Raw genomic sequence first — 15,131 nt, 5'->3', positions numbered from 1 at the left:
ACAATTCATCCTCCTAGACTATTTTCTCTATTTCACAAAAGAGAAAACAAGGTTCAAAAGTGCTAAGTGACTTGTCTGAGGCAAGCCCACTAACAGATGCCAGAGTTGGGATTCAAAGCCCGTCCAACTAGCCCCAGAGCTCCGGCTTCTTCACTGCACAGCTCCACCTCTCCCATTTCTGTCCTCTGTCCTTCTCTATAGGAGAGCGGAAACAAGGAAGCAGGGTATCTCCTTGAATAATCTCAGCTGAAAAAAATGCTCGTAGGTCAACCCAAAGTTTTTACTCTTCCCGTATCTATCTGTGAATGACTGCAGAAGCACTTGGGTATGGACTTTGGGGTTACAAATAAATTTTAATAAATAAGCAAATTTGAAAATACAGATCAAGGAATAATGAAGATTGGCTGTATTATCCAAAAGTAAGTAATATTTTATACCTACGGGGCTATGACTCATTTTGAGGTCAGAATATATCAACCTGCCCCAGTGCTTAATCATAATCAGTGGTTTGAAGAATTGGTTTTACTACTAATAATTTAATAATTATTGCATTTACTAATAACTGGTTTCAGTGGACTGCAGTGTTCTCAATGGCCAAGACCACCCATGTAACTGGAATGTGCTTACGTGACCAGCTCACTATAAGAGAATCTGAGCATCAGCAGACGTGGGGATTCCTATACCACGATGTTTCACATGCCTACCAGAAGTGACTTGGAGACAAAGACTATCCTGTGTGACTTGCAGTAACAAAACAAAGAAGCCTGGTCTGAGATGTCCAGAACCCATTCAATGGATATCCTTCTCCTGTTGTTGCTCTCTCGTACTGTTCCCTGTAACCAAGCTTTCTAAGGAGTATAAAATATTTGAGTCCCAGGAGTCCTTTCTGTACCTGAACACTTAAAGGAACCAATGTATAATTAAGGGGTAATAGTAAGTACTTAAAAATAGAATGAATAAACAAATGCAACAGAAAATGCTGTTAAGACTTTAGAAGACAGGTCTACTTCTAGTTAACGGATTAGCAAAGAGATTTGAACATGGATGGTCTTGGAAGAGATCCCAGTCAGAGGGTAAATTCTAGAAATATGGAAAGGATATGGAGTGGATACTGTAGTGCTCGATCTCCATGGGAAGAGCTCACATTCCAATGACTGGTCCACACCAGTGTAAGGCCTGGCTTTCTTGTCCCAAAGCAGACCAACTCTTCCGAGGGGCCACCCTGGGAAAGGGTGCAGAGGGAGGCACTGACTGTGATTCCCTCCCTCCCTCCCAGTGGCATGTCCCAATAAACTTCCTGCGGGTAAACCTCCATCTCAGAGTCTTTTTTCCTCTGCCCTGGGAAACCCCGACCTACAACAGAAAGGAAAGACACAGCAATGTTTGAGGAGGGCATGGTTTAGTTTGGCCAGAAGTCAGAGTAAATGAGGTTCAGTAAATGAGACTGAAAAGGCAGGTTACAGCCAAATCAAGCAAGCCCTTTATTAAAAAGCTAAAGAGTTTGGATTTTATTCACAGGATGATAAAAAGCCATTAAATATTCCTAACAGGGGAAGAATATTATCAAATTTATTCACAAGAAAATTAAGCTGGCAATGCTGTGGAGCAGAGATCTCCAAAGCACTGTGCCCATACCTTAACCACAAGATGACCAGCTGAGAGAAGGAAAGTAAATCCTGAGCTACGTATCATAATTTTTTTACATAAAGCTTAAAGGTAAAGAAATGAAGCTTTGCCAATGTGAATATATGGTTTAAATACCAGCATCTCCGCGTGGTTGTGTGATGCCTATAGCACTTGAGATGTTCTTGGGAAGGTGTACAGTCTATAACATGGTGGGTTGGCCAACGGAGACAATTTTGTTGTTATTGTTTCTTTCCAACCGTATGGTGATTTATACTAGAGTTAACATCACTGGTAACATCACTGGATAAGTAGATTTATATGTTTTTCATCATGTTGAAACTAAAGTAACTGTCACAGAAAGGACTGCTGAACTAAATGCCTCTCAAAAGATAAATTTTTGCTAAAGGAAATACTAGTGACACAATCATAAGAACAAGAAACAAGCAGACATGAAACTTCTCCAACTTCTAATACAAGCTCTTCAGCTACATTGCAAGACCCAACACCACAGCTATCTAATCACATGCAAAAACAACAAAGATTTTCAAAACATCAAGAAAACAATTTGAAATACAGAGTTATATGCATTTCATGAACTGTGAACTGTGCCCTTAGAATCTCTACGTCTTGGGATATTAATGAATGATGGAATGAAGGCATCAAGATTCAAAAGATACTAAAAATACTGATTTTATTTTTCTCATCCTTTAATGTCTATTTGGAGTATGATTTACAATCTGATAGAGATATTTATGTAGGATTTGCATGTAGATATTTTATACTTTTTTGGTTTGGTTATTATAAACCTAGGATTGTATAATCACAACAAAAATGTGGGGACCATTACCTTAGTGAACTAAATGGTGAGAAAGAAACCAGAAACAATTTTATTACCATGTTCAACTTAAAATATAGGCGAATACACTACATTTATGTAAAAATAACAGCAAATTAACATTATCATCACCAACTATTTGCCAAGCCCTGTCCAAACCACTTCACATGTCTCATTTAGTTCCCACCACCAATTTACAAGCCATGTACTGTTATTTGAGAAGAGGAAAATGATAATTTAAGTGGTTACATAACTTTCCTAAAGCCTCAAAGCTAGGGAAAGGCAGACGCAAGAAACAAGCTGAGGACTGCCTAACTCCAAAGAACATCCCTAAAGTTTTATGAAACATGACATTTTGCTTTGCTCCCTGATGAGACCAACTCAATTAAGTCATATGTTCAGTTTTAGCATTTGAGGAAAGTGAAACACACAAGACACTAACAAGAGGAAAATAAAAAGGCTGTTGATCAGCCTGCTGGGGTTAATTAATAAGCACAATTTAGAGCATCTCCAAGTATTTTGGTATTGAGACTTCTTCCAGCAACATTCCATAACGTAGGCCAGAGTGAAAATGAAAAAACTTAGGATTGGCGATAAACAAGTCAAGAATGTTAGAGCTTCAAGGAGCAAAGGTTATGAGAAGTGGTAATTCCATTGTTGAATAGATAAACTGCATCGAGGTAGAAAGGTAAGTCATACCGGAAGGGTACAAGGAGAAAAAGTAAGAAACAGAACCAAGGATTTATGAAGGTTTACTCTGAGATGGGAACATCAAACTTCAAGGGACGCCATAGGCCATGTCATGGCCCTACCACCATGTAGCTATTGAGAACCACTGTGGCGACAAGCTTATTCTTTCATAATCACCATTAATTAATAACTTGATTAATAGCTACCACCAACTGAGCACAGACTGAGGCCAGCCTGTGAGCTAACTGCATCATCTCATTTAATTGTCTTTAAATACCATGAAGTAGAGATCATTACCATCTCTTTGTAACAGATAATTAAATGGAAGATCAGGAACACAAAGCCACTGAAACATTTTTCAATAAAACAAGGCCACAGTTTTATGAACCTAGTGAGTTCTCACAAATAGAAGGAGATAAGGCTTAAGAATTAATGGACTCTAAAGATAAAACCTGCCCCCTTCTCAATTTTTTTTTCCAGAGCATCCTTTTCAGAAAAAAGAAGAAGAAGAAGAAGAAGAAGAAGAAGAAGAAGAAGGAGGAGGAGGAGGAGGAGGAGGAGGAGGAGGAGGAGGAGGAGGAGGAGGAGGAGGAGGGTAGGTTGGCTTCAGTCGATTCCCAAACTTAACATCCTCTCCTCCAAAGAAAATATAAGCAGTTCTATTTGTTTTTTTTTTCTCCTTAAGCTACTTCCACTGTAAATGAATCTCTCCAGTGATGTAAGAAAATAACAGAGAGAATACATTATCAAGGAGAAAAGGCAAACTAAAATTTGACAGTAACAGAAGAAAAAATTTTACCAATAAAATATTTTCAAGAGTAGCAAGGAAAAAACGAGGAGTATGTTGCCAAGGTTACACCCTTAGCCAACTATCTCGGTGCAAACACAAGACTACTGGAAGGCAGCTCACAGCACCGGGAGCAGCAGCCAGTGAACTGAGAGCCCAACTTGTTCACCAAGATCTTCCTCCCTAGAAAGTGTTCGCTTGGACAATGTTTGCCTGGAGGAACCCTAGTTAGCCTCCCCTGAAGCTTGGCTCAAATATCAGTACTTCCCTCCCAGATCCTTCCAGCCACAAAAACACTCCCTTCTCTCAACTCTCAAAGCACCTATTATCTTCTCGTAACTGAATCTGTAGTACTTTCGATCACAGTAATTTATAACATAGCTCTCCTCCTCATTCTCTTACGTTGTTCAGGGGTAGCCGTTGGCGAGGCCCACGTACACAAGATGGGCACAGTGCTGATTCTCATGGAGACTGAAGTTCAATGGGGGGGATGCAGTTTATTGAAATCTGTCACACAAATAACTATTGTCATAAATACTTCGCCAAGAAGGATGGATAATGCAGGGTTCTCCAAAGAAGATTTTTTTTTAAGGTTTATTCATTTATTTGAGAGAAGGAGAGAGAAAGAGAGAGAGGAGGGACAGAGGGAGAAAAAAGGAGGGGCAGGAAGAGGAAAGAGAATCCCAAAAAGAAGATTTTTTTTTAAGATTTATTCATTTATTTGAGAGAAGGAGAGAGAGAGAGGAGAGAAAAGAGAGGAGAGAAAAGAGAAGGGACAGGAAAAGGAAAGAGAATCCCAAGCAGACTCCCCGCTGAGCACAGAGCCCCACGCAGGGCTCAGATCCCATGACCCCAAATTCATGACCCTGAAATCATGACCCAAGCGGAAACCAAGAGCCAAACATCTAACCGACTGAGCCACCACGTGCGCTTCTGAGGGGAGATGTAATGAGTCTGGACCAGGGTGGATGATCTTCCTAAAAAGCAGTTCTGAAGGATGAGTAAGAGTTAGCAGGTGAAAATCAGGGGACGGACAGGGGAAAGAGAAAGCCCAAAATGCTGTGAAGGGTGGGGCTTTTCAAGAACAAAGAGTGAAGACTTTGAGGGCAGGGTAGGGCGTCATGCTGGAGAGAAGCTGACCGTTCAAGAATTTCCGGGCCATTTCAGGAATATAAGATCCTATCCCCAGTATGATTAGAAGAATTATAATCATGATAATGCCATAAATAGGTTGTCCTTAGTCTTCGAGAATAACCCATTCATTTATTACATTATTTTTTATCAATTAACCCTACCCTCAGCTGTTATCCATCTGTAACGTCTGATCCCTGTAAAGGCATTACCTTAATTAGAGTTACAGCAAGAGACGGTAAGACGGAGAAGAGGTAGAAACAAATTAGAGTATAATAGAAATTCCTCAACGTGCAAGGGCGTACATGGATGGCCATGCAGACTGGTAGCTAATTCCACTGCTGTCTGGCAAAAAAAAAAAAAGAAAAAAAAATGGGATTCTGAGATGCCGTAGCTTTCCTGACACCACAAAGAAAGAGATATCAAAGTGATAATGTTTCCTTCTGCATTCACATCTGAGTATTTCTGCTATGGCCATCATTACAACTAATGGCTGAATATCGGAGACCAGACCTTCTTTTTTTTTGCCCTAGAGGTGGCTGAAACAAACCATCTAACATCGAACTGTATAAAATGACTTTTACTTCCTGTATACTTTGAATTCACACTCAGAATCTCTTAGTATTAATTGTTAAATCTAAAATCTAACTTAATAGTCCTGACTTCCAAGCAAACAACAAGGTGAAAGGGTAAGAGGGACAGGAATTCATAAGTTCATAAGACAGGATGTTAAAAAAAAAAAAAAAGCGTGAGCAACAGTTTTAATGTATATGTAAAATACTGCAGGACATATTTTTAAAACCAATTGGCGACCCTGTGATCCTTTAGAAGAAAATGAATAATCACTCAAGAGCTCAGGGAAGACAGCAAGGTAGGGCTGATTACTTCCCTTGATATTAAATTGATGCTTTTGTCTGAAAGGGGCCACTTTTGGGTCACAAGTCATTGCTTCCAGAAGCAACTTAATTATGGCTGCCACCAGCTTTACGGAGAAGAGAGAACAATCTAAGAGCAGTGCTACATTCTCAAGTCGCTATCTAAGCTTATTTCTGTTTCTAGTGAGTTGCTGTGCCTGGGAAGAGTAGAGAATTGCCATTCCTGGTGCCCTGCTTAATTAAAGTCCTCTTTAAAAAAAGCCCTTGTTGCCAGAGAATAGCTACAACTTTGGCAGAGGCAGTGCTAAGTTTCTCGGTGTGGCCCTGTGCCAGGCTGTGTCAATCTTGACCTCTTGGAGGATGATTAGCAGAGAAGGGGTAGTTAAACCTTTGTGCCCATTCAGTCCCAGGCTTCTGCTGGAATTGGCAAACACTATAGTGACTATTGTTTAAGGAATAACTGTCTACTAGGAACTGGACTAAGACCACCAACTCCTTTCACATAAGGCACCAAACAATGATAATGGCTTCCTGTCACTCCTGACCCGGCTTAGAGCTTGACCAGTGCCCCAAAGGGGGAAAAAAACATTACACTTGCAATATTCTTCAGACGTCCACGTCTTTTCTTTTCCCTTCATATTACAGTTCTATTAGTACTAGTAATCACAGAATCCCCAAAAATGCTCTATTCACGGACCATGAGCAGCATGGCGATAAATAAATATTTGCAAGAATTTAACATACATGTGTAACGTTAAGTTGCTCAATGAATTCACCATTTAAATAAAATTGACTAGGGAGCTCAGAATTATAAAGCATTAAAAAAAAAATGAGAAAAGGGTTCGAATAATGGCCCAAACACCAAACTTCATTGTAGTTTAAGACTCACTGTCTATGTTCTAAGTGTTTGTAAATGTTTGACTAATTTTTTCTCCCTCCAAAGTTCCTTGAGCGATCACATTTTCTTCATGGCAGAAAATAACTCTAATGCACGTTTTGGTCAATTACAACCAGAAATAACCCTATTGTACTTGTACGCCTTAATAAAATAATTTATCAAAATCTCTTTAAAAACCTATAAATAAAAATCGCTACAAAGTCTCAATTATCATTTGTCTCTGATTAAAATTCAATCTTTAAATATATTCCTTTCTACTTTTGGAATTTTGCATATGTTGTTCAAAAGAACAACTGACTGATGTTAAGGGAAAAAAAAGGCAAAAATGAAGAGACCAAGGATGAAGCAAGAGGTTACATATTTAGTTGTTAACGTCCAAAGCCCTAGAGCCCATCTCTTCACCCACTTAACAAATATTTATTGGTTACCAGTTATGTGCCAGGTACGGCTTTGAAACACAAGACAAAAACCTTGCAGTCATGGAAGTCACACAGACTACTACTACTGTGCTGTTTCAGTGTGCAAACTTTTTTACCTCTGTATCCTCAACAACTGCTCAGAGGTTATTACTGAAGACCGCGGGTCTGAATAATGGGAAATTTTTATATCAATACTCATGATAACATATGCATTAGGATACCTGGCATAGTTAAAGACATAAAGAACCCAGTGATTGTTTTTTTACCCATAAAAAAAAATGATAGATAACACTATCACTTTGTGTAAAGTTTTGGACAACTAAGTAATATAGATTTAAATCACAAATGACAGATGCACCGACTTGAAGCATAATGGTTACTGAAGTGAACCTTGTAGAGCTATGGTTAACTATTAAATGGCTCGAGTACCGTTTTTAGGTGTGAATATTGTGACAACTATTAGTCAATGCCCTATGCCATCATCACTATTTTCTTGGTGAATTCTATCCTAAGAGGAGTGGGTATCTTACGGGAAAATCTTATCTCAGTGAAAATTCCAGGTTAGTTTTTTTTTTTTTTTATCAAAACAATATTCATTGATTTCATGGGTGACCTTGCTGATTTTCCAAGCACAGTGAGTGCCCCCATATGACAGTATGAAAGTAGTCACCAAACTATTAAAAAAAAAAAAAAAGGCAGCAAGAATTTTCAATTCACCATGAAATGTTACAATTAACCTCTTTTTTTCTATGACTCAACTTTCACTGGGTGCTTCCAGGAAGAAAAAAGTACTGTTACATTTAAGTGATGACAAACATCTGTATAAAAGAATAAGTTAGTACATCAATGGGATGTTTGTTTCAAAAAAAGGAAGTTGTTGAGGCACATATATAAAACCTTCATATCACTGCCTGACATCTCCGTTCTTTTCAGAATATGACTACGTCATTTAGATACAGACAAAATATAAGAAAATCACACTCTAAGAAGATATCTGCCCAATATTCTATCTGCTTCCTGACTTCTGCCCTACTTCTCCCCACTGGCGCTACCAAATAAACAAATAAGCAGGCAAACAAATGCCGGCTTACTTTCTAAATTATGTCAAAAATTAAGCAGAATTACAGGTGCAGGTAAATTGATAGAGAAACCGAAGCACCACGACAGCACACCCAAAGGGACGGCATGGGCTCCTGGGGTAGCTCTAGGTGCAGGCGTACCTGCAGTCAGAGAAGACCACAGACAAAGAAAAGCCTACTGTGTGACCTATCACAAGGGAACCAGGATCATCAGGATCATGTACAAAAAGTGTGACTGGGTACACAGGTAAAATACTTAAATGCTACAGACACCAGAGAAAAGTGAAAAAGTATATATGCTTCAATTCCAGGAGTCAAACCCAACCAAGCTCATCAACTTAAAGGCAGGTCCTAAGATGTCAACTGCACTTAGTAGGTCTAGTCAGTCTCAGGCGGGAACTTTATTTCCTGGGACGGATCACTGTGGTTTTTGATTTTACATCTGTAGCAATAACTTAACTTGCTTTTGTTCCAAAATGAATTTCATGCTCAACTTGTTTTTCTTAATTAAACTTCCTTTAGGAGCCCCTAATATGTGTATTATTAAAACTCATTAGTCCCATTGACGCTTGCCTGTGGTTTTTTTTGGCTACATATTCATATATTGAAGTGTTCTGTTGCTATATATAGGAAGAAAATTAAATAATAAATATGAGGACTTGAACGTTTTATGAGTGTCAGGATGAGAGACTGCCTGCAAGGCCCATAAGGTTTCACACAAAAGAGGCATTACTGCTAAAGCTAACATGCTGACACATCTCTGATCTATAAAGTCTGCAGTAATGGCAGCAGTAAAGCGTGTTGCCATTGACTAGAATTTCTCTTACATGCAACGGAAATAGGCACAGAAGAGATTATATTGACTGTTATAAAACGAATTCATATAAAATCCCCCAAAAGTTTAATGTCTAATAATTTCAAATCCCTGAAGTGATTTACTAGTTTTCTCTGACTTCACTTAAGCTTGGAGTTAGTAATCTTTCTGTCTCACACAGGTTTGCTATTCATCATGAATGTTCACTATTTTTTTTTAATTTTCTGGGCCTCACAAATTTAAGATATTAAAAAATTGAAATTTTAAATTAACCAAAACTTTTGTTTTATTTTGACATTTCTCAAGAAAGCAAAAGAGATGGAAAATCTACGGTTTTGGATGCCATGTGTTAAATTTCAATAATTCATGTAAAACTCTTGCCCTTTTCATTTTACTTTCAATTAAGAGGCTTTTCAAAAAAAATGAATTAATGTAGAATAGTATGTAACTAACTGTATTTAATCGTTTCAAAATCATAGAAAGAAGCCGCAGGAAATATCTTCACTCCTACTGAATGTTAGGTGAGTTAGAACACATGGAAGGCTTTTGAGGGGCAGGTGCAGCTGTCAAACAAAGCTCCAATGAATGCAACATCAGTTTTTCTATAGTCATGAGCTTTGGGGAACCCAGTGCTATTTCTTGTCACATACCTCAGGAACTGGGTTTGTAATTTTCTGGGGGAATTGAGAGCTTCCATCCCTTCATCCAAAACTACGACATGTTATGTTACTCTGAATCAAAAGTGGAAAAGCTGATCAAGACCATCCTGCTTTAATCATCTTAACCAAAAATATGTGTTTGGATAAGATAGAAGAAGATGTAATGAATTTTCTAAGTGAATGCTCAGGTTTTTCAGGAGTTCATAGAGTGATCTGCTCTCTTGGTAGAGAGGATTTCTATAACTGGGTACCTTGGTTTTGTTTATTGGCTACAGTCTGAAAAAATTCTGTGGTGTGTAATTTTACTTTTATCTCCATCATTATTGACCTTCCAAAGTGGATCTACTACCTACAAAGTCACCAGAGTTCTGTGCAGGAACCGCTTACAGAAACCAAAGAGTAAGACAAAGTTTCCCCTTTTCTTTTTCCACTGATGAAAGAGAATAGAAAGTATTGATGATTCCTGACGGAGAAAAATAGCACTCAGCGGGGACAAGGACACTTTAAGCGGAGTCTTCTGCTTAGCACTATGGCGAATGTCATGACCACCAACTCAATGGTTGTGAAATATCCGAATTAACTTTTAAAAGTACCTTCTTTCTCGTGTTTCATATTCTCCATCTACCTTTGTACCAACGTTATATTCTCTACTAGCCCAGAAGGAACAACTCCAGCTCACCCCCCATTCATCTTCATTAAATATTTACTGTCATCATTTAATGTTGTTATTTACCAGCTAACATTTTTTTTTATTACTTCAAACTTTGAAAAAAAAGATGTTCACTATCATTGAACTGTGGGGCTAAGATCAGTGGCTAGAATGTACCAATACACAGACCATCCATTCTTCTAGCTCACCCTGCACATGAACCACGTGACTTAGAGCTGCATAAAAGAAAGGCAAATCTAGCCTCTCAGATTTCTCCCTGAAACTAACAGTTGGGCTTATAAAAAGTAGTTTTCTATTTTTTGTGGCCTTTAGACAAGCTTACACAAAATCTGAAAAAAAAAAAAAAAGGAAATACTTAATTTCTGCACCATAGAATTTTTGGGAGAAAAGTTTTCTATTTTGCTATTTCCTCTTAAAAAGAAAAAAAAAAGGAATGACACTGTGCTTGTTTCAGAACTCAGATTTAGGAAACACATACATACACGAAACCGGGAAGAAAGTTTGGCAAGGCTCCCCTTTTAATATACCAGGATGTCTGATGCATTTGGAATTGCTGAAATAAGTAGGGGGATGATGAGTGCTTCAGATGACACTGAAGAGTGGCCTTTCATGAATTCACACATAATGGGGAGGCTTCAATGTTAAGGCCATAAAAGTATCTCCATTCATATCCTAATCTGTAAACAGAAACCCCTGAAAAGATATTTGATGCTTTTCTTTAAGAGATAAAATTGGATTTAAAAAAAAATCACTATTTTCTATCTTAACAATTATCTAGGTCCATTTTATTCTAAGGGATCTTGATGTCTGAAGCTTTAGGATCTAACGAATTGGCCTTAAATGGGAAGAGCCAACTAAAATTATAATGCTGAGGTGTCAGAAGGTACTAAGGGGTGGTGGGGGGGGGAGTAATTCATTAATAGTTAGATACCTACTTAGATAATAGATATTTAGCCTATCTAGGTACACATTCCAAACCCATCAGTCCATCTGTGACTGCTCCTGCTCGGAACCCCTGTGGGTCCCCAAACCGGTTCACAAGAACAGGCTTTTTTTTTTCCGGATTGCGGAGCAACTTTTAGTTTCCTAAGTCCGTGAACACCACTCCTTTGAGGGCCTCATTGTAGTCCTATGCGCTGACATTGATTTTCCCCCTGCCAATAGGGAGGAGGGCCTAAAAAAAATAAATAAATAAGAGAATAAAAAAATTAAAAAAATTAAAAAAAAAAAAAAGGAGGCAGGGAGGGAGGGAGGCAGGGGTTGGAACGGCCTGCACGGGAGGCGCGCAGAGGTCTGCGAGGGCGCGCGGCGCGGGGTGGGGCGAGAGGCCGGGGCGGGGGCGGGGGCGGGGGCGGGGGCGCAGCGCGGGGCGGGGGACCCGGGGCGGGGGCGGGGGCGGGGGCGGCCGGGCTCCTCCAACTCCCACAAAGTTCCCCGGCGCCGGGTTACGCCGAAGTCTTGCAAGTGGATCCCGAGCCCCGCGCGGCCGGCCGTGCACCTCGGCGTCCCCCCGGGGCAGGGGCCCTGCAGCGCAGCAGCGGGCGGGGAGGGGGAGGGGGAGGGGGAGGGGAGGGGAGGAGGGGGCGGAGGGGAGGGGAGGGGGGCGGAGGGGGAGGGGAGCCAGGGAACGCGGAAGCGGCCAGTGTCCCCGCCGCCGAGCATCCGCGGCCGCCCCGGGGGGAGCGCAGCCCGCACAGGCGGCTCCGCGGGCATCGCCGCTCGGTCCCCGGGAAGTGCCGCCCGCGGGAAAGCGCGGGGCCCGGGCTCGGCCGCCGGAGGTCTCGGGTGCAAAGTTGAGGTCCGCCGCCGAGCCGGGGCCGGGAGCTCCGACCGCCTGCACCCGCCCGCACCCCGCGACCCCCGCCCGCACCCCGTCTGCACCCCGCGACCCCCAGCACCCCTCCTGCACCCCGCCTGCACCCCGCGACCCCCAGCACCCCGCCTGCGCCCCCCTGCACCCCGCGACCGCCAGCCCCCAGCCTGCACCCCGCCCGCACCCCGCGACCCCCACGACCCCCCGACTTACCCTCCCGGAGCGAGCCGCGCAGGCCCCCTGGTCCTCCCTTAGTGCCCCTCCGGCCCTTCAAGGAGACACTTCCTCCTTCCACTTCGCCGTCAAATTCAGGCTCGATCGGTCCAAGTATTTATCCGCTTCTAGACGCTTTTTTTGCTTTTTTCCCCCCCCTTTTTTTTTTTTTTCTTTTTCTCTCTCTTTTTTTTTTTTTTTTTTGGATCTTGAGCCCTGGGGATTCTTGTAGCAGAATTCAAGACGCTTCCTTTTTCAATTTATTTTTCTTCTTTAAGCAGCCGCAATCCCAGTTTTTGCAAAACCACCACCACCACCACCACCCCCCCACACCTCCTTTTTTTTTTTTTTTTTTTTTTTTTTTTTTTTTAATTCACCCACGGACACTTCCAAAACGTGTCGATTGATCCTTTTTTTCTCCCCAGATGAAACCACGATCCAGGATTCTCGGGACCCAGAGCCACCACCTCCATGCAAATCCGACCAGCAGGCAAGAAAATACAAATGATCAAACAACGTTACTTCTTTCGGCTGCAATCAGATAATCCTACTAATCCAATAGATTTATCTCGATGGGAAATTGACCTCGAAAACGAATCCCTGGCGCCGATGTCCAGGGAAGCGGTTTCGTGGCCCCGTTCGGGTGACCGGGAGAACTGTGGCTGCTTTCTTCCTTCTTCTTTTTTTTTAAAAAAAATCTTTTTGGATTCTGGGTGCACTGCTCGCAAAAAATGCCGAGGACCCTGCTTTTCCCCTAATAGAGGTTTCTACTCCAAATCGGTGCAGGATGAAAAATGGTACAAAGGTACCCCTAGTGGCCAGAGAGGATATTGCAGGGAATCTCACTTTTCTTTTTTTTTTTTCTTTTTTCTTTTCTTTTTTTTTTTTTTTTTTGAATCCCCTCTCCTCACCTTTCCCCCCTCCCCCTGTAGATAACTGGCTGCTCCAGGAGTTAGAGAAGAAGAACGGAGATGAACATGAATAGTATATGACCACTTGAAAACATCGTCTGATCTTTCTCCTTTGTTTTACTTTAAAGACTGAATCTTCTGTGCTTCTGTCTCCCCAGTCAGTATTCCATATTTTTTTTTTTTCCCAGCAGAATTTTCCCCAATGGCATTTAGTAGCTAAAATGCCAATTTGGAGCAGCTAGTGATTTCAAAGCAAATGCACTTGTTTCCTGAATAACTACAGATACTCGGAGAAACCCTATTCTTCCTGAGATACGCTGCTTTCAGAAAAAAAAAAAAAAAAAGCCTAATGTTTTGTTTTCTTTAAGGTTATAGGATTATGGATACATATTTTTTTTTAAAAAAATCCCTTCTCATTTCAGACTTTTGATATTCATTCAGCAGAGCAGACATGGCTACTGTGAGCCTGTGGTCAGAAAGCAAGACCCCAGGGGTCATTGCATAGTCCTCAATGCTGCTTATCTGAACCCTTTGCAATTCGATCATCTCAAGATTCCTACTAGCATTTTTGAAAGGTTTTAGAGAAAAAGCCAATGCAATGAATTTCAAGATTCCACTTTGGTAAGCAGTACTTCACAAACTTGACTGTGCTTACCAGAAACCAGGGAATCTTTCAGATGAGGATTCTGGTCTGGTAGGAAGAGAAGGGATGGGATTCAGCATTTCTAGCAAGCTCTCTGACCACACCCTGATTATTAGGACTTAGTCAACTTGGGAAGTTGAATTCACTTCCATGAGTGGGTGCAATGGCCGCAAGGACTCCACCATCTTTTTTCTTTAGAGGGCTTAATAATCAAGACTTCTCAGTGTATTGAACTGTTAAGGAGTGAAGAGACCTTCCTCCTATTACTGGTTTTGTTATTAATGGACTATGTGACTTTGAGCAGTCACTTTTTGACCCACGGCCAATTTATCTATTAAAACTGAAGAGTAAACCAAAATAAATGAACAAACGTACCTGGTCCTGGATGGGAGACTCAATGTTGTAAATTAATTTATAAAATTAATGTAATTATTATTAAAAGCCCACTATAATTTTTCATGGAACTTGAAAAGTTAATCTTAAAATGTGTTTGTGGGAGCAAAGGGTCAAACCTGTCAACATAATTTTATATACAATACAATTAAGAGCAAGATATGAACAACTTCCATATTAACTATTAAGACAATAGAAAATGACAGTAACTGAGGGCAATGTAGCTTTGGTTCAGGGATAGAAATTTAGTTCAATGGAATAGAATAGGGGGCTCAGAAATATATCCCTGAATTTATGGAAACTTGATAAAGAACAGGTGGCATTACAGAGCAGTGAGGAAAAATTAATTATTCAGACGATAGATTAAGCATATGAAAAAAGTATAATTCACACCTAAATATGTATTTAAGGATACTGAGCAAAACTTAAAAACCTCATAGAGATACAAAGCTTTGTGATTTGGGGTAGACAGGAATAGAAGGTTTTACTAAACATTAAAATAATAAAAATTAAATCTATAAAGGAAAAATTTTAATTTTGATATATTAAAATTAAGAATTTTTGTGCATCAAAAAAGTCAAGGCATAAACCGACAGAAAATATTTGCTTTGCATATAACCAAAGAGGGATTAGTATCCAAGTACATAAAGCTTTCTTACAAGTCTATAGACAAAA

At 40.5% G+C, this 15,131-nt stretch overlaps 1 protein-coding gene and 1 long non-coding RNA gene across 10 annotated transcripts in view; one reads left to right on the top strand and one right to left on the bottom strand.

Moving 5' to 3' along the window:
* Positions 1–15,131, bottom strand: part of NLGN1 (neuroligin 1) — an 809,144-nt gene that overhangs the window by 640,137 nt on the left and 153,876 nt on the right. For 6 of the 9 annotated variants that reach the window (XM_077880372.1, XM_077880377.1, XM_077880376.1 and 3 more), the window contains exon 1: positions 12,510–13,311. The exons of 2 other annotated variants lie outside the window; for them this stretch is intronic. The gene's annotated coding sequence lies outside the window, so the exon portion shown is untranslated. Of the gene's footprint in view, positions 1–12,509; positions 13,313–15,131 lie in introns of those variants that run through there. One more of the 9 variants, XM_077880375.1, reaches the window with a different exon arrangement.
* Positions 12,160–13,814, top strand: LOC144302729 (uncharacterized). The gene is made up of 2 exons (XR_013369757.1): positions 12,160–12,281; positions 12,935–13,814. It is a non-coding gene; the product is annotated as an uncharacterized LOC144302729 (long non-coding RNA).

The sequence above is a fragment of the Canis aureus genome, chromosome 31 (genome assembly GCF_053574225.1).
Source record: "Canis aureus isolate CA01 chromosome 31, VMU_Caureus_v.1.0, whole genome shotgun sequence".
Classification (NCBI taxonomy): domain Eukaryota; kingdom Metazoa; phylum Chordata; class Mammalia; order Carnivora; family Canidae; genus Canis; species Canis aureus.
This window is presented reverse-complemented; position numbering and strand designations above follow the sequence as displayed.